This window comes from Hemiscyllium ocellatum, unplaced genomic scaffold (assembly GCF_020745735.1).
Source record: "Hemiscyllium ocellatum isolate sHemOce1 unplaced genomic scaffold, sHemOce1.pat.X.cur. scaffold_1181_pat_ctg1, whole genome shotgun sequence".
NCBI lineage: Eukaryota > Metazoa > Chordata > Chondrichthyes > Orectolobiformes > Hemiscylliidae > Hemiscyllium > Hemiscyllium ocellatum.
Window position 1 is genome coordinate 83,023 of NW_026867696.1, and position 19,557 is coordinate 102,579.

The window sequence follows — 19,557 nt, forward strand, 5'->3', positions numbered from 1 at the left end:
GGGCACTGGAAGATTCCTGGGAGACCCCTATTTCTGGTTTACTTCCTCATGAACAAACATTAAGCACGTGTACCTATTTATTTACGATTTTGTTTTATTTTTCTTGTTTGATTCCCTGCTATGACTACACCTTGTATTAGGATAGTTGACAGGCTGGGAGATTGTGGCTTGGGTCTTGATTGAATATTTTATCGTTCCAGAAGTTATAAAAGGCGGGGTCAAAGCTTTAGCAGAAATCCAGCAGAGCTGAGAACAGACCGACATCTTAGTCTGTGGGAACAGGGAGATCAACAGAGGATAGAGAAATCAGGTCCTGAAACCAGACCACCCTGTGATCAGTGCTTTGATTAGAGGCATCCTTCTACATCAGTCAATGCCAGTTGTCAGACAGGTGCAGCAAGGCAAGTGGTATATTAGCAGGCTGAACTGAGATTAGAAATGGGGATGTCTTCCTGCAGTTAGGGAGTCATTGAATTTATTCAAGGCTGAGTTCATCTGATTTTTGAACAACAAAGTGTGGATTTTTATGTTGTGTGGATGAGGTGTGTTTTTTTTGTGGTTTATGTTTTGGATACAGGAAGAGTAGACATTTTTAAAGTGGAAGGCAAGAAAATGGTTTTAAGACCACGACAGAACAGTTATGGTCAGACAGCACAGAAACAGACCCTTCAGTCCAACTATTCCATGCTGACTATGTTCTCAAACTAAACTAGTGCCACTTGCCAGTGTTTGGCCCATATACCTCCACACCTTCCCTATTCATGTACTTATCCACATATCTTTTAAACGTTGCATCTGAACATGTATCCACCACTTCCTCTTTACATTCACTCAATACATGAAACACTCTGTTATAAACAAACTTTTCCCAATTCTGTCCATTCCATGGATTCATTCTCTTTCCTTTCAGTTGCTGCAAGTCATAAATTGAAGCCCAGAATGAAATAAATGGAAAAGGAGTTGTGAAGAGAGTACCCTACTCACAGATGGTTGACACAGTAAGGAGGGTGGAGTCTGGAGCAAACCCGAAATGTCGATTTTCCTGCTCCTCGGACGCTGCCTGACCTGCAGTACTTTGCCAGCACCACTCTAATCTTGACCCTGATCTCCAGCATCTGCAGTTCTAACTTTCTCCTGTAAGAAATCAGCAGTTTTAAACCAAAAACCTGTTGCAGTTTAAAGCTCTCATTGAGAGTTTGAGCTCAGTGTGAAGTTCAGGTAATCTTTATTGTGACCCAACTTTGTTACAGCTTCAGAATCTCCCAGCAGAAAGGTGTAGAAAAAGTAGCAATTTTTTAAAAACAGCTCAAGGTCAAAGTGCAACTCCTCACTTTCTTCATTATTGGTCACCACCGAGTTGTCCCTTTGTAATTGGATCCTTGGTGTAGCCTTAACCTGGAGGAAGTACTGCCTCACTCAGCAATTTCAACCTGTATCCAAGTAAGTTGGATGAGCAGCATAGAGTCAACCAGACTATTGTGGGTCTGGAGTCACGTGTAGGCCAGAGCGGGTAAAGGATGCAGCTGGGACGACTGCTCTAATAACTGCTCAAGTCTTCCCTAAAAAAGAACTGAGTGAATCAGAAGGGGGTTTTTTTTCCACCCCCACCCCACCGACAATAGTTTCACCGTTAGATTCTGAACTCCAGATTTCTGACCAAATTCCAATTCCGCCATCTGTTGTGGGAATCGAACTCGGGAGCCACTGGAACTGGGTTGATAGTCCAGTTGGTAAAGGCACTCGGCCGTCTTTCTTTCAATCCTCCTGCAATGCCACGTGATCCCGCTGGTTGGTCAGCAAGGAGGCAGCCTGGGTAACGGCCTTCCCGCACTCGGGGCAGCTTAAGGGCCTCTCCCCCATGTGGATCCACTGGTGGGTCTGGAGGTTGGAGGAATCGCTGAAGTCCTTCCTGCAGTCAGGGCAGGGGAACGGCCTCTCCCCAGTGTGACTGCGCCAATGAGTCTCCAGGGCAGACGGGAAACAAGCCTTTCGAACAGTCACCACACTTCCGTGGTTTCTCTACGGGGCGGGATTCCTCGGGTTTCTCCATGGCCGAAGCTTCAGCCGCACAAACGCATGTGGAGCTTCTCTCCACCGTGAATTCCTCTTTCCAAACCGTATAGCTGTTACACGCTCCTCACTCAGTGCACTGCAATGGTAGGGTCTCTCATCCAGTCCCACTGATGCTGAAAACATACCCAAACAGGAACCAAACAGCTTTGCTCCTCACGGAATCATAGTTGCAAACTGTTGCGGTCCCGATGGATTGGATTGAATGACTGTCAGACATGGACGTCAAAGTAAGGACTGCAGACGCTGGAGAGTCAGAGTCAGAAAGTGCGGCGCTGGAAAAGCACAGCAGGTCAGGCAGCATCCGAGGAGCAGGAGAGTCAACGTTTTGGGCATTAGGCCTTCATCTGTTGATTTTGAAACTTCCATCTTCAGATCCTGAAATGTAAAAAGAGATTACAAAAGTCATCACTGTCAGTGCAGGGTAGAAATTCTGAACAAGCAATTCTACTTTCTGCGGAAAGTTCTTTTCTTTTGTTATTTCACAAAATTGAAAGCACCATCCCACTCTCTCTCCCCACCTCTGTTCTCACTCTGATCTAACTAATTCCCCTGAAGGTGCTGATTCAGGATCTTCCAGGGGCAGAAAAGCAAAAACGTCAAGACTGACATCTCTCTGAATTTTGGATAACTCCACCTGAAAGTTAATATCTTTCACAACATTGGGATACTGCTGGGAGGTGAGGAGGTCTGATTTTGGGAAGCAAAAAAAAATAATGAGTTTGTGCCAATCCCTTCCCTTCAGAGAATCCCCAGAGTGTGAAAGCAGGCCACTCAGCCCCACAAATCCATACCGACCCCCTAAAGGGTAACAGACCCACACCTATTCCCCTACCCCTATTGCTCAACTTTTACTCCCTGATTAATGCACCTAACCTGCACATCTCTGGGCATGGTCAATCCATCCTAACCTGGACAAAGTTAAAAATCACACCACCAGGTGAGTGTTCAACAGGTTTATTTGGAATGACTCGCTTTCAGAGCGCTGATCCTTCAGGTGGTTGTGGAGAATAAGATCTTAAGACATAACTTATAGAAAAACATTATCGCGTTCTGCCACCGAAATGATATGTTGAACAAACCTGGACTGTCAAGTCTTTTATCTTTTAGACTGGATTGCAGCTATCATTCACATGTAAATCCCAGACCTTCTTGCAAGGCACCTTATCAAGATAACTCGAGGTTTTATAGCAAAATGTGACATCTCAGTTCACATAATGCATTAAAGGTGTGAGGTCAGAGTCTGTCTGTGTCCCAGTCTTGAGTCAGACTGGTTCTATTTCCAAAGTGGAATTTACAAAATATTACATGGATTGACTGCTTACTGATTGTGTATTTTTTGAGCAAAATACACAATGTATCTGCAAATATCATTCTGCAAATACAAATAGAGCCTTATTTCTGGTTTACTTCCTAATGAATAAACATTAAACGCGAGCACCTATTTATTTCTAATGTTGTTTCATTTTTCTTGTTTGATTCCCTTCTGTGACTACACTGTGCCTGGATGGTTCACAGGCTGGGAGATTGTGCATTGGGACTTGATTGACTGAATGTTTTATTGTCCCAGAAGGTGTAAAGATAGTTGTTGGGGGGGGTGTCAAAGCTTCAACAGAAATCCAGCAGAGCTGAGAACAGACTGACATCCATATGCCTTTTAAATGTTGTAATTGTGCCAGTCTCCACCACTTCCTCTGGCAGTTCGTGCCATACATGCACCACCCTCTATGTGAAAAGATTGCCCCTCAGACCCCTGTTAAATCATTCTGCTCTCACCTCAAACATATGTCTTCTAGTTTTCTTGGACTCCCCTACCCTGGGGAAAAGACCTTAGGTTTCCTCCCCTATCCATGCCCATTACAAAGGTCTATAAGTTTACCCCTCAGCCTCTGATGCTCCATGGAAAATATCCCTGGCCTATTCAGCCTCTCCCTATAGCTCAAATCTTTTCTGACCCCTTTCAAAGTTTCATAACATCTTTCCTACAGTAGGGAGACCAGAACTGAACGCAGTATTCCAAAATTGGCTTAACCAACATCCTGGACAGCCACAACATGACCTCCCAACTCATCTACTCGATGCTCTGACCAATAAAGGCCATCCTACCAAATGCCTCATTCATTATCCTGTCTACCTGAGACTCCACTTTCAAGGAACTATGGAACCTGCACTCCAAGGTCTCTTTGTTCTGCAACACTCCCCTTAACTCTGTCAGTCCTGCCTGAATTGCTTGACCAAAATGCAACAACTCGAATTTCTCAAAATTTAATTCCATCTACCACACTTTGGCCCATCCGATCAATTCTAATTTATAGCAAACCCTCTTTTCTCTCTCATTCCCAAGCTGAAAATCTCCAATCCACACACTCTCCCTCCATTCTCATTTTGCTGACCCCAATCCCTGGTGTACCTCATCCTGAATGGTCTGGTTCATGCTGATTAAAAGACCCACACTCGGGGGGGGGGGGGGGAGGGGGTTCTAATTGAAACATACATAATCCTGAACAGCCCAGACAGAGTGGATGTTGCTAAGATGTTTCCATTGGTAGGACAGACTCAGACCAGAGGGCAGCGCTTCAAGTAAAGGGAAGTCCTTTTAGAAAGGAGAAACTTCTTCAGCCAGAGAGCAGTGAATCTGTGGAATCTATTTCCATAGAAGGCTGTGGAGGCCAGGTCACTGGGAATATTTAAAACTGAGACAGATAGGTTCTTGAGTATCAAGGGTTAAAGGAGAATGGGGTTGAGAAACCTAGCAGCCACGATTGAATGGGGTGATTAGACCTGATGGACTGAATGGCCTAATTTCTGCTCCTCTGACTTAGGGCCTCTTGCTGTCCTGGACACAGAGTGAGAGAGTTGGGAGCAAGACTAGGCCATTCGGTCTTTCGAGTCAGCACCAGCATTGAACAATTCATAACTGGATATGAATATACCTACAGCTGGGTGGATAGGCTGGGACTTTTTTCACTGGAACACATGAGGTTGAGATGTGACCTTAAAAGGAGGTTCATAAAATCATGGAGGGTAGATGAGGTGAACCGCAGGTGTCCTTTCCCTAGGATGGGGGTTTCAAGATTAGGGAGCAAATGAGGAAGGTGAGTGAAGAAAGATTTTCAAAAGACTGGAGTAGCGCCTTTTTTTTGAGAGTAGTTTGTGTGTGGAATCAATGTCCAGACACGGTGGTGGATGTAGGTACAGTAACAAGGTTTAAAAGACATTTGGATAAGTACGTGAATAGGAAAGGTTCAGAGGGATATGGGCCAAATACACACAGGTGGGACTAGTTTAGTTTGTGAACACAGTCAGCACGGTTTAGTTGGACTGAAGGGTCTGTTTCTGTGTTGTCTGACTCGAACTGTTCTAAAGTGGGCTTAAAACCATTTTCTTGCCTTCCGCAATAAACATCCACTTCTTTCTTGTTCAAAAATCAGATTAACTCAACCTTGAATTTATTCAAATGACCCCCTAACTGCAGGATGACATTCCCATCTCTGAACTCAATTCCTCTTGCTAACACACCACTTGCCTTGCTCATTGCCTGCTGCACCTGTCTGACAACTGGCATAGAAGGACACTGATGCCCCTCTGAACATCCACGTATCATTCCTGATGAAGGGCTTGTGCCCGAAACTTCGACTGTCCTACTGCTCGGATGCACCTTGAATGAATCTACCGTCCCTACCTCTGCTGGCAATGCGTTCCAGGCACCTATCACCCTCTGAGTAACGTACTTTCTGTGTGCATCTCCAACATGATGTCCCAACTCCTGTACTCAGCATGTGAACCATGAAGGCTAGTGTGTTGAACACCTTCTTCACCCCCCTCTACCAGTGATGTAACTTTCAAGAACAATGAACCTGAACACCTCCATGTCTCTGTTCTACAACATGACCCAGGGCCCTACCATTACCTGTTCAAGTCTTGCCCTCCTTTATTTTAGCAAATGCAACCCCTCACTTATATCCATATCCCTCTCATACACACACGCTCTCTCTCAGACATACACACACACCACCCCCTCAAAACTCTCACCCTCTCGCAGACTCATACTCCATCACAATCACACTTTATCAAGCAGGCACACATGCAAAAACATACTCACAGCGCACAAACACACACACACCCACACACACACACACACACTTCCCTGAAGGGAGTTTCCCTGAAACGTCAATTTTCCTGCTCCTCGGATGCTGCCTGACTTGTTGCTGCACCACACGCTCGATCCTAAACTTATTACCCTCTACTTCTGGACTGCCCCATCCAAAGGAAAATACCATGTTTATTTACCCTATCCATGCCCCTCATGATGATATAAAAGTGTATAAGGTCACTCCTCAGACTCTGGCAAGCTACGGAAAAAAGTCCCAACCTGAACTTCTGTCTCTCCTCACCCGGGTAACCAAGACACATACCTGAGGTCCCAAAGTCTGCTCCCTCGCTGGATTCACTCCAGTTGCTGCAAGTGAGCCTGCTCCGTCATTCATTAAGATCATGGCTGATCTATCCATCGTTTCATCTTCTCCTCCCTGCACTGTCACAAGGAACCCCTTAATTCCCCAACCAGGCCAAATCCCACCCAACTGTATCTTGAATATACTTAATGAAGCTGCCTCTATTGCTTCCTTAGCCAGAGTATTCCCTAGATTTTGATGAAGGGCTTTTGCCCGAAACATCGATTTTCCTGCTCTCTGGATGCTGCCTGACCTGCTGTGCTTTTCCAGCACCACTCTAATCTAGACTATTCCATAGATTCACGACCCTCTGGGAAAAGCAGTTCCTCCTCATCTCTGTCTGAAAGCTACTCCCTCTAACCTTGAGGCCTCGTCTCACCCACCAGAAATTACTGGACAGGCTAGGGCTTCATCCCCACAGTGCAATGACATTGGGAAGATGTTTTCATTGGTAGGAGAGACTAGGACCAGAGGACACAGCTTTAAGAATAAAGGGAAGACCTTTAGGAACAGAGATAAGCGATGTCTCCTTTTCTGCCGACAGCGAGGAGCATGGACAATGTACTGGTGACACCAGCGAGCAGGTGCGCTGTTGTTCACACCGAGGAGCAGACACAATGTGCTCTGTGGCGATGCTGGTGTTATTGACAGATGTTAAATGTTCAAATGCCAAGAGGAGAAATAAAGGGTAGAGCCACAGTTCTTTTTCCCCATGTGGCTCAACATTTTATCGCTTTTGTCTGGCTGCTCAACATTTTTTTAAATGTCTTTTCCCCAGAATAGGGGTGAGGTTCACAACTAGACGGCATAGGTTTAGGGTGAGAGCAGAAAGATATTAAAGGTACCTAAGGGGCAACTTTTCCATGCAGAGGATGGTGCACGTATGGAATGAGCTGTGAGAGGAAGTAGTGGAGGCCGATATAATTACAGCATTTAAAAGGCATCTGGATGGGTATATGAACCAAGTGGTGACAAATGGGACTAGATTAATTTAGGATATCTGGTTGGCATGGACAGGTTGGACCAAATGGGTGTGTTCATGTGCTGTACATCTTTATGATTCTAAATAATAAAAAAGTATATTTTTACAAATACCAAACTATCTCCAAGTTAACAAGGCTTAGTGCACCACATACTTTACTAACCATTCTCAACAGGTCCTGCCCCTTCAATAACTGAGGAACATATACATGCTGGTGCATAGTATCCTTCACTAGTATTTACACACTACCCTCAACAATTGTACAAGTAACAGTGAGGGGTAAACAGCACAAGGATTAAAACACAGTGAGGGGTAAACAGCACAAGCGCCAGTAAAAGCAGATGGAAAGTGAGTGTAAAATGTGACTATGACAGGACAGGCCCCACATTCCTTCCCCTCCGTCCCCCCCACAACCTGCCTCACCTTTCACCTCCCGGGCCCAGTACCTTCCAGGTGGCCCCATAGTTGACACAGGGGCCGCCCCACGACCAGTAGAACTCCACCACCCAGGCGGCCGACCAGTTCCCAAGCAGGCCCTTAACCCCATCCGCCTCCAGAATGGTCACCGGCTCCTGCCTGCTGTACAGCCGGCCGGTGTGACCGTGACACAGCAGCTGCGCCAGGAAGGCGGCGGTGACCAGTGACGGGGGTCTGCCCCGGGCCGCACGGCGCCATTTTCCTAACGACCGCCGCTTCCCCGCTCGAGCGACTTCTCCTCCCAACCGCCTTCACCCCCGCGTGACGTCTGCACGGGGGAATGGGCGGGGCCGGGGGAGCCTCACCGTCACCAAGCAACAGCCACCTCGCGCTACAACTGCTCATTCACAAAAACAAACTCTCCTGTCTCGCTCTGCAGCTGCAGGGGGGGACACTGCCACGTTTCGAGGAGCCCTGTCTACATTGGGAAAGCTCACGGCTCCATTTAAACAGATATTCCGACATCTAACGGAACGGCCTCATAATCTAAAGGGGGTAATGTGCATGGACATTAAAGTAACATGGACATTTTAACGGGGTATTTTTGCAAATAAAGAGATGCAAATGGACGAGATTACATTTCAAAGGGATGTGGCACATTCAAAGGGATATCTTCATATGTAAAGTGACGCAGTTATACCTAAATGAATCTACATTTCGAAGAGACGTTGCCCTGTTTATAAGCAGAGACAATAGGTGTGAATTCTGTCTGTGTCCCAATGTTGAGTCTGACTGACATTTTTCTTAGAAAAGCTCTGCACTTAAATTACATTCTTGAGAAGGTAATTTATAGATTAGAGTGTAGGTTAGGGAGAATTGGCCGTGCTAAGTTACCCATAGTGACCAGGGATGTACAGGTTAGAGTGGCTTGGCCATGGGAAATATGGAGTAAGGGGTTGGGTATGGGTGGGATACTGTTCAGAGGGCCAGAGTGAAATAGATGGGCTGAATGGCCTGCTTCCACATTGTCGGAATTCGATGACCCTCCCCACAAAGGAGCATTTCATCTGCATCTATCCTGTCAAGCCCCTTTCAGAATTCTATTAGTTTCAATAGAGGTATACAGCACAGAAACAGACACTTCGGTCCAATTCGTCCATGTCGACCAGGATTCCAAACTAAACATAGAACATAGAAGGATACAGTGCAGTACAGGCCCTTCGGCCCTCGATGTTGCGCCGACCGAATCCTCCCTAACCTGTACTAGCCCAATAACTTCCAAATGCCTATCCAATGCCCGCTTAAATGACCATAAAGGAGAGTTCACCACTGATACGGGCAGGGCATTCCATGAACTCACAACCCGATACAAACCAGTCCCACTTGCCTGCATTTGGCCCATATCCCTCTAAACCTTTCTATTCATGTACCCATCCAAATGCTGTTTCAATGTTGTAACTGTACCTGCATCGACCACATCCTCAGCAAGTTCATTCCACATGCAAATCACCCTCTTTCAAAATGTTGCCCCTCCGCTTCCTTTTAAATCTCTCTCCTGACATTTAAAAAAATGCCCCCTAGTTTTGAGTTCCCCTACGCTAAGCAAGAGCCATTTGCTATTCACCTTACCTCCACTCCTCATGAATTTATTAATCTCAATGAGGTCACCTCCCCCCCCCCCAACCTCCTGTGCTCCAATGAATAAAGTCCCAGCCTCTCCTTATAACTCAAACCCTCCAGTCCTTACAACATCCTGGTAAATCTTTATTAAACCCTCACTAATATTATTCTTCCTAATACAGGGCCACCGGAACTGTACTCAGTACTCTGAAAGTGGCCTCACCAACATCCTGTACAACCTCAACATGATGTCCCAACTCCTATACTCAATGGTGTGAACAATGAAGGCAATGTTGCGAAATGCCGCCTTAACCACCCTGTCGAGCAATGATGCAACTTCCAAAGAACTATGTACCTGAACAGCCCCCACCTCTGCTCCCCCACCCCCCATGTCTGTCTGTTCTCTAACACGACCCATGGCCCAACTGTACAAGTCCTTGTTTTAGCAAAAATGCAACCCCTTGCTTTGATTAAGCCTCTCCCTCACACACATACTCTACCTCTCAGACAGACACAGACACACACCCCTCAACACTCTCTCACACTCGCAGCCTCATACTCCATCACACTCTCACTTTCCAAGCATACACACACACACTTCTGTGCACACACACACAAACTCACATGCACACTCTTTCATGCACACACACACACTACTTTATGGGGTGAAATTGTATTGGCAAAATTATATTTGCAGATACATTCAATTTTATTCAAAAAGCACACAAACTGCAGGCAGTCAATGCATATAATATTTTACAAATTCCGACTTTGGAAACAGAACAAGTCTGATTCAAGGTTGGAATACTGACAGACTCAAATCTCACACCTTCATTGCATTGTCTGAGCAGAGATGTCTGTTTTTTATAAAAGCTTAAGTCATCTCAAAAACACTGTTACATATTAATGAACCAAAGTCCGCACCCATTCTAAGAGATGAAGACTATCTCAGTTTGTTCAATATATTCGATCAGTTGCATGACACTGATCTTTTGATACAAGTTCTGTGTCTTATGATGCTGTTCCATGAGGCTTATGTGTTGATGAGGCAAGATGGTACAGATGAGGCGATAAGAGAATTACAGATCACCGAGGAAGGATTGAAAGAGAGAGTTAAGAAGAGCAAAGAGAGGACACGAGCAGTCTTTATCAAATAGAATAAAGGAGAACCCTAAAGCTTTCTATAGGTCTGTGAGGAATAAAAGGATTAGATTAGATTAGATTACTTACAGTGTGGAAACAGGCCCTTCGGCCCAACAAGTCCACACCGACCCGCCGAAGCGCAACCCACCCATACCCCTACATTTACCCCTTAGCTAACACTACGAGCAATTTAGCATGGCCAATTCACCTGACCCGCACATCTTTGGACTGTGGGAGGAAACCGGAGCACCCGGAGGAAACCCACGCAGACACGGGGAGAACGTGCAAACTCCACAGTCAGTCGCCTGAGTCGGGAATTGAACCCGGGTCTCTGGTGCTGTGAGGCAGCAGTGCTAACCACTGTGCCACCGTGCTGCCCAGATGATTAGGGTAGGAATAGGGCCAGTCAAAGACAGAAGTGGGAAGTTGAGTGTGGACACTGTAGAGATCGGAGAGGTGCTAAATGAACATTTCTCATTGGTGTTCACTCAGGAAAAGAATGAGATATGAGACATTAGACTCGAAAGGATTGAGGTTAGTTACGCACAGGTGTTATCAATTTGAGAAGGAGTGAAAGTAGACAAGTCCCCTGGGCTGGATGGGATTTATCCGAGGATTCTCTGGGAAGTGAGGGAGGAGATAGCAGAGCCTTTGGCTTTGATATTTGAGTCATCATTATCGACGGGTTTAGTACCTGAGAACTGGAGGATTGCAAATGTTGTGCCCTTGTTCAAGAGAGGGCATAACTACAAATTGAGGGGTGATAGCTTTCAGACAGATGTCAGAGGCAAGTTCTTTACACGGAGAGTGGTAAGGGAGTGGAATGCCCTACCTGCTAAGGTAGTCAACTCAGCCACATTAGGGAGATTTAAACAATCCTTAGATAAGCGCATGGATGATTTTGGGATAGTGTAGGGGAACGAGCTGAGAATAGTTCACAGGTCGGCGTAACATCGAGGGCCGAAAGGCCTGTTCTGCGCTGGATTGTTCTATGTTCTAAACTTACTGCAGGAGGCTGAAAGAAATAAGCAGCTTTAAAACAAAAACCTCTTGGAGCTCAAAGCTTCCAATGAGAGTCTGAGCCCGGTGGTAAGTTCAGGTATCCTTTATTGCAACCCAACTTTGTTACAGCTTTGGATCCCCCCAGCAAAAAGGCAGAGAAAAAGAAGTTGCTTTTTGAGCTCAAGGTGAAAGTGCACACACCACACCTCCCCTGTTTCCCCCGTCCCCCCACTGTCTTTAATATTGGCCAGCACCAAGTTGTCCCTTTGTAACTGGATCCTTGGTACCGCCGTAACCCGGAGGAAGTATTGCCTCACTCAGCAATTTCAACGCATACTCTGTCTCCAAGTAAGTTTCTCCCCTGGAACGACTGAGTGAATCCTTTCCCACAATGGCGGTTCCCTTCCCTAACAAGGGAGAGACGGAATCAGGGGCTTTCTCCCCTGCACCACCCCCTCCCTGAAACGGTCTCATTGTTAAATTTCGAACTCCACATTTCTGACTGAATACCAATTCTGCCATCTGTCATGGCGGGATTCAAACCCGGGAGTCCCCGGAAATGGGTTGGTAGTCCAATCGATAATGGCACTCAGCCTTCACTCCTTCAATCCCCCTGCGATGGCACGTGAACTCGCTGGTGCTTCCGCAGCTGGGAGGAGTAGGTGAAGCCCTTCCCGCACTGAGAGCAGGTGAACGGCCTCTCCCCGGTGTGGATCCATTGATGCCTCAGCAGGGTGGAGGATGTGCTGAAGCCCTTTCCGCACTTGGGGCAGCTGAAGGGCCTCTCTCCCGTGTGGATCCGCTGATGGGTCAGCAGATGGGAGGAATACCTGAAGGCCTTCCCGCACTCGGGGCAGCTGAAGGGCCTCTCTCCCGTGTGGACCCGCCGGTGGGTCAGCAGATGGGAGGAATACCTAAAGTCCTTCCCGCACTGAGAGCAGGTGAAGGGCCTCTCCCCCTTGTGGACCTGCTGGTGGGTCAGCAGGTGGGAGGAGCAGTTGAAGCTCTTCCTGCATTGAGAGCAGCTGAACTGCCTCTCCCCCATGTGGATACGCTGGTGCCTCAGCAGGGTGGAGGCCTGTGTAAAGGCCTTCCCACAATCAGGGCAGCTGAAGGGCCTCTCCCCCGTGTGGACCCGCTGGTGCCTCAGCAGGGCGGAGGAGCAGGTGAAGCCCTTCCCGCACTGAGAGCAGGTGAATGGCCTCTCCCCCGTGTGGATCTGCTGGTGGGTCAACAGGGTGGAGGAATTCCTGAAGGCCTTCCCACACTCAGGGCAGCTGAAGGGCCTCTCCCCGGTGTGGACCCGCTGGTGGGTCAGCAGGTGGGAGGAATCACTGAAGGCCTTCCCACACTGAGAGCAGGTGAACGGCCTCTCCCCCATGTGGACCCGCTGGTGCCTCCGCAGGGAGGAGGAATCGCTAAAAGCCCTCCCACACTCAGGGCAGCTTAAGGGCCTTTCCCCTGTGTGGACCCGTCGGTGGGTCAGCAGGTGGGAGGAATTGCTGAAGGCCTTCCCACACTCTGGGCAGCTGAAGGGTCTCTCCCCCGTGTGGACATGCTGGTGGCTCCGCAGGGCGGAGGAGCAGGTGAAGCCTTTCCCGCACTGAGAGCAGGTGAATGGTCTCTCCCCCATTTGGACCCGCTGGTGGGCCAACAGGGTGGAGAAATTGCTGAAGGCCTTCCCACACTCGGGGCAGCTGAATGGTCTCTCCCCTGTGTGGACTCGCTGGTGCCTCAGCAGGTGGGAGGAATACCTGAAGCCCTTCCCGCACTGAGAGCAGGTGAAGGGCGTCTCCCCCATGTGGACCTGCTGGTGGGTCAGCAGATGGGAGGAGCAGGTGAAACCCTTCCCGCACTGAGAGCAAGTAAACGGCCTCTCCCCCGTGTGGACCCGTTGGTGGGTCAGTAGGGTGGAGGAATGTCTGAAGCCCTTCCCACACTCAGGGCAGCTGAAGGGCCTTTCCCCCGTGTGGACACGCTGGTGCCTCAGCAGGGAGGAAGCCTGGGTAAAGGCCTTCCCGCACTCGGGGCAGCTGAAGGGCCTCTCCCCCGTGTGGACCCGCTGGTGGGTCAGCAGGGTGGAAGCCTGGGTAAAGGCCTTCCCGCACTCGGGGCAGCTGAAGGGCCTCTTCCCCCATGTGGACCCGCTGGTGGGTCAGCAGATGGGAGGATGTGCTGAAGGCCTTCCCGCACTCTGGGCAGCTGAAGGGCCTTTCCCCCGTGTGGTTCTGCTGGTGGGCCAACAGGTGGGAGGAATGTTTGAAGGCCTTCCCGCAGACAGGACAGGAGAATGGCCTCTCCCCGGTGTGACTGCGCCGATGAATCTCCAGGGCAGACGGGACACGGAAGCCTTTCCCACAGTCACCACGTTTCCACGGTTCCTCCACAGGGCGGGAATCCTCAGGTTTCTCCATGGCTACAGCTTCAGCTGCATACAAACATGTGTAGAGCCCCTCCCTGCCGTGAAATCACCTTTCCAGGCCGTATAACTGTTTCAGGCTCCACACACAGTGCGCTGCAAAAGTGGGGTCTCTCGTCCAGTCCCACTGATGCTGAAAATGTCCTCAAACAGATACCAAAAAGCGTTGATCCCTCTCACAGAAATCACAATCAAAAATCGTTACTGTCCCGATGGATTGAGTGACTGTCAGATATTGACATCAAAGTGAGGACTGCAGACACTGGAGAGTCAGTCGAAAAATGTGGCACTGGCAAAGCACAGCAGGTCAGGCAGCATCCGAGGAGCAGGAGAGTCAATGTTTCGGGCATAAGCCCTTCATCCATTGATTTTGAAACTTCAGTCTTCAGATTTTCAAATACTCTGCAAAAAGAGATTACAAAAGTCATCACTATCAGTGCAGGGTAGAAATTCAGAACAAGCAACTCTATTTTCTGTGGAATATTCTTTTGTTGTTCCACAAAATTGAAAGCACCATCCCTCTCTCTCTCCCTCTGTTCTCACTCCGCTCTAACTAATTCCCCTGAAGGTGCTGATTCAGGATCTTACAGGGGCAGAAAAAGCAAAAAGATCAAAACTGACAACTCTCTGAATTTTGGATACCTCCACCTGAAAGTTAGTATCTTCCACAACACTGGGATCCTGCTGAGAGTGAGCAGGTCTGATTCTGAGAAGCAAAAAAAAGTGTGTCAATTCAGGGTAAACCTGCAATGTAGCTTCTTGAGGAAGGACCAGACACAAAATGGTTAACGACCCCAGGAAGGTGGGAGCAAAATGAAACAACAAGGCATTAACACCAACACACTTCAGTCAAACTCTTCTGCTACCAGTCAGGGCAAAACATGCTCTGAAAGTCCAGCCTTCACAACCACACTTCTGCTTTCACTGAAGACAATTAGAGTCACACAGCACGAAAACAGACCCTTTGTCTCAACCTGCCCAGATATCATTTATGCCACTCATCCACAGATTCTATCAACAAACACATTGACCTGGACCCAATATACCGGCCACTGCAGCAGACAGCTGGAACTGACAACCGGAAGCAGCAGAGACAAACCACTATAAATGCCGGAGGAAACATCACAGAAGCGATGTGGAGGCTCCCAAGCACTGAGGATGTCACCTAGACAGGGGACGAAACGTTTGCAACACAAATTCCCAGCTCGGCGAACAGAACCACAACAAGATACAAGAAGGAGATCCAGGTATTCCTTGACAGAATTACTGAAGGGACCGGTTGGGGAAACTGCAGTTGGGCTCATGGTCCAATTGGCTGATCAATTTAGCTATGTATGGTAGAATACTTTTCTTCTGTTTGTCGGTATTGCTCTTGCTAGGTGTTTAATTGCTAAGATTATGAGGTCCCTTAGTGATATAGATTTGCCCCAGAAGATGTTCCTTTTGCAATCCGATGGCTCACCCACATGTGTTGATGGCGATGATAAATATGACCAGATTAGCTGCGAAGATGGTGGTGCCGCTCTACAGGATGTTGATGGCTGGACCACCTTGAAGGGCATTTGTTTGGACTAGCCTTCTCTTTAAGTGATCACGATGCAATCAAAGGGAGGAATGAGGGTGTGGGTATCTGGGTGATAAAGTCTATAGCCTTAAAACTTGTCATTAAACATTCAGACTAAAATGTAATGCTCAATTGTTGAATACATTTACTGCACCAGAAAATAAACAGGCAGGAAGGCTCAGAAAGAGGAGAGAACTTAAAGATAGGGACACCAGGATGCTGTAAGGTAATTAAGAAGGTTTGCCTCAGCATCGGTGAATCTGTGTGAACAGGACACCAAGTAATAACATTCACAGCCGTTCCCTTGTGAGACCATTTTAGTGCTGAGGCTGTTGAATCCCATTGAAAATTAACCCTTAGTGCTTATCTGCAATGGATTGAAATGAATTGCATTTTGGGACGTTATGATGATATTGAGTAGCCATTACTGGTTATTAAATACCAACTCTGTAAAAGGAAATATTGATAAAGCTTTACCTTACTTGCTGAGGAAACAGGCCGCGGGCACACTTCCGGTTTCGGGGATGGCCACGCCCCCTCCGCCGCGACACATAAACCCCGCCCCTTCCTAACGCGGCACGTAAGCCCCGCCCCTTCCAAACGCTGCACGTAAGCCCCGCCCCTTCGGGACAAAGTCCCGCCTCATGGAAACAAACCTTTTTCTCCCTCCGAGCACCAAACCCCGCCACTTCGCCGCGATCCCCCCGCGAGTCAAAACCACGCCCCCTTCCCCCTCGCGCAACCGCCCACAAAGTCACGCACCTTCAGGCTACACGCACCGCACTGCCCGCTGAGCCTCGCCCCGCCAACTAGCGCGCGACCCTCTCACGAGACACGCCCCGCCCTCCCGCTAAAAACCGACCCAGGCTAAACCCCGCCCCTCCTGGTAAACCCCGCCTCCCCAGGTGTATTTGGAAGCACTAGCTCCTGCAGCGCTGCTCCTTCTGCCGGGAGCTGTGCTGCAAGATCATAAGACACAGAATTAATTGCAAATTGCAATATTGTGAACAAACCTGGACCGCTGCTGAGTCTTTTAGAATGGTTGCGGGTTTCAGTTCATCAATATATCAATTCCAGAACTTTAGATCAGATTCCCTACAGTGTGGAAACAGGCCCTTCGGCCCAACACGTCCACACCGACCCGCCGAAGAGCAAAACACCCAGCCCCATTCCCTGTCACCTAACACTACGGGGTAACTTAGCGTGGCCAATTCTCCCTAACCTGCAGGTCTTTGGACTGTGGGTGGAAACATACACGGACGTGGGAGGGGAATTGAACCCGGATCTCTGGCGCTGTGAGGCAGCAGTGCTAACCACAAAAAAAGGTGACATTTTCTGTTTTTCAGCGGCAGCAGCAGCAGCAACCCAGGAGCGGGGAGTCACTGATTTGAGGTTTTAAATTTGTAGTCGGAGAGCAGAGGTTCCTGGGAGAGGAGGGACGACTTATTTTTATTTCCTTCCTGCTGTATAAATCAGTGTGTACTGTTGAGGGGGGAAAACGACCTACCAGGGGTATGCACTGGGGCCCAGGGCTCTGGCACAGAGCCTGTCCCTGTTGCACCAGAAGGGAAGGAGGGAAAGGAGGAGAATGTTAGTCATTGGGGACTTGATAGTTAGAGGGTCAGGTAGAGGGTTTGTTGGGAACGAACACGACTCGCGGTTGGTGTGTTGCCTCCCAGGTGTCAGGGTGCGTGATGTCTTGGATCGTATCTTTGGGGTCCTGAAGGGAGAGGGTTTCCAGCTCCAAGTCATGGTCCACATAGGTACCAACGACATAGGTAAAAATGTGAGAAACAGAACTCACTCCCAAATCAATCAGCCTGAGACAAAGCCTTGGAAACAAGAACAATTTATTACAATCTTGCAAGTACCGGACACTTTTGCAATCAAGCAGAAATGCGCGCCAAATGCAGGATTTCATTGTAACGTCTTCTGCTCCCATTAAGGGCAAAACATCTTTGAAAGCTGCTCTGAAACTCTAGCCTTCACAATCACACCTCTGCTTTCACCGAAGAAGATTAGAGTCATACAGCACAGTAACAGACTGTTTGATCCAAGTTGTTCGGCCAAACAGATATCCTAAATTAATCTACTTCCAATTTGCCTGCATGTGGCTCATGTCTCTCAAAACCTTCCTTTTCATGTACCCATCCAAATGCCTTTTAAAATTCCCCCTCACCTCAAACATGTGCTTTCTAGTTTTGGACTTTTCTACTTTGGTGAAAGTAACTTGGGTATTCACCCTATCCATGTTGAGAGAGAATGGGGAGAGGGGAGAGAGAATGGGGGAAAGGGAAAGAGATTGGGGGCGGGGAGAGAGAATGGGGGAGAGGGTGCAGAGAATGGGGGAAAGGGGAGTGAGAATGGGGAGGGGAGAGAGAATGGGGAGAGGGGAGAGAGAATGGGGAGAGGGGGAGAGAATGGGGGAGGGGAGAGAGAATGGGGGAGAGGGTGGAGAGAATGGGGAACGGGGAGAGAGAATGGGGAGGGGAGAGAGAATGGGGAGAGGGGAGAGAGAATGGGGAGAGGGGGAGAGAATGGGGAGGGGAGAGAGAATGGGGAGGGGAGAGTGAATGGGGGAAAGGGAAAGAGAATGGGGGAAAGAGGAGGGAGAATGGGGGAAGGGGAGAGAGAATGGGGAAGGGGAGAGAGAATGGGGGAATGGGAGAGAATGGGGAAGGGGAGAGAGAATGGGGGAGGGGAGAGAGAATGGGGGATAGGAGAGAGAATGGGGGATATTATTGTGTATCTTAAGTGTTAAGGTATATCTGGCATATAGAGAGATGGCTTTGGTTGTTGGAGGTCAGTCATCTCAGTTCCAGGACAACTCTGCAGGAATTCATAGGGTAGTGTCTTAGGCTCAACCATCTTCATCAATGACCTTCCTCCATCATAAGGTCAGAGATGGAGATATTCGCCAATAATTGCACAATGTGCAGCACAGTTCACAACTCCTCACAAACTGAAGCAGTTCAGTTTGAAATGCAACAAGATCTTAACAATATCCAATGGGCTGATGAATGGCAAGTAACATGAATGCCACCCCAATGCCAAACAATGACTCATCCCCAAAAGAGATAATCTGACCACTGCCCCGTGATATTCAACAGTGTTACTGTCACTAAACACCCCACTATCAACATCCTTGGGGTTTGCCATTGACCAGAAACTCAACTAGACTAATCACAGACACAATGGCAACAAGAACAGGCAACAGGTCAGGAATACTGTGGCGAGTCACTCACCTTCTGACTCCCCAAACCCTGTCCATCTTCTACAAAACACAAGTCAGCAGTGTAATGGACTACTCTCCCACCAGCTTGGATGGGTGCAGCTTCAACAACATTCAAAAAGCTTGATACCATCCAGAACAAAGTTTCCTGCTTGATTGGCACCATCTCCACATACATCCACTCCCTCTGCCCACTGTTAAGAAGCAGGAATATGTACGGTGTACAAGATGTACCATGGAAATTCACCAAAGAACAGATAACAGATAGATTAGATTACTTACAGGGTGGAAACAGGCCCTTTGGCCCAACAAGTCCACACCGAAGCGCAACCCACCCGTACTCCTACGTTTACCCCTTACCTAACACTACGGGCAATTTAGCATGACCAGCATATCTTTGGACTGTGAGAGGAAACCGGAGCACCCGAAGGAAACCCACGCAGACACGGGGAGACTCCACAGAGTGGGTCGCCTGAGGCGGGAATTGAACGCGGGTCTCTGACGCTGTGAGGCAGCAGTGCTAACCACCGTGCCGCCCACAAATACTTGGGAACACAACCTCTTGCAAGTACCCCTCCAATCCACTCACCATCTTGACTTGGGAAACATATTGCTGTTCCTTCAGTGTCCCTGGGTCTATATCTTGGAATTCCC

At 48.3% G+C, this 19,557-nt stretch overlaps 1 long non-coding RNA gene and 2 pseudogenes across 1 annotated transcript; 1 reads left to right on the forward strand and 2 right to left on the reverse strand.

Moving 5' to 3' along the window:
- LOC132809410 (zinc finger protein 850-like) overlaps window positions 1-19,557 on the forward strand; it is a 63,222-nt pseudogene that overhangs the window by 24,035 nt on the left and 19,630 nt on the right.
- On the reverse strand, window positions 1,610-8,217 carry LOC132809413 (uncharacterized). The gene is made up of 2 exons (XR_009642304.1): window positions 7,930-8,217; window positions 1,610-2,448 (listed from the first exon to the last, which is right to left on the reverse strand). It is a non-coding gene; the product is annotated as an uncharacterized LOC132809413 (long non-coding RNA).
- On the reverse strand, window positions 11,777-16,210 carry LOC132809407 (gastrula zinc finger protein XlCGF26.1-like; annotated as a pseudogene).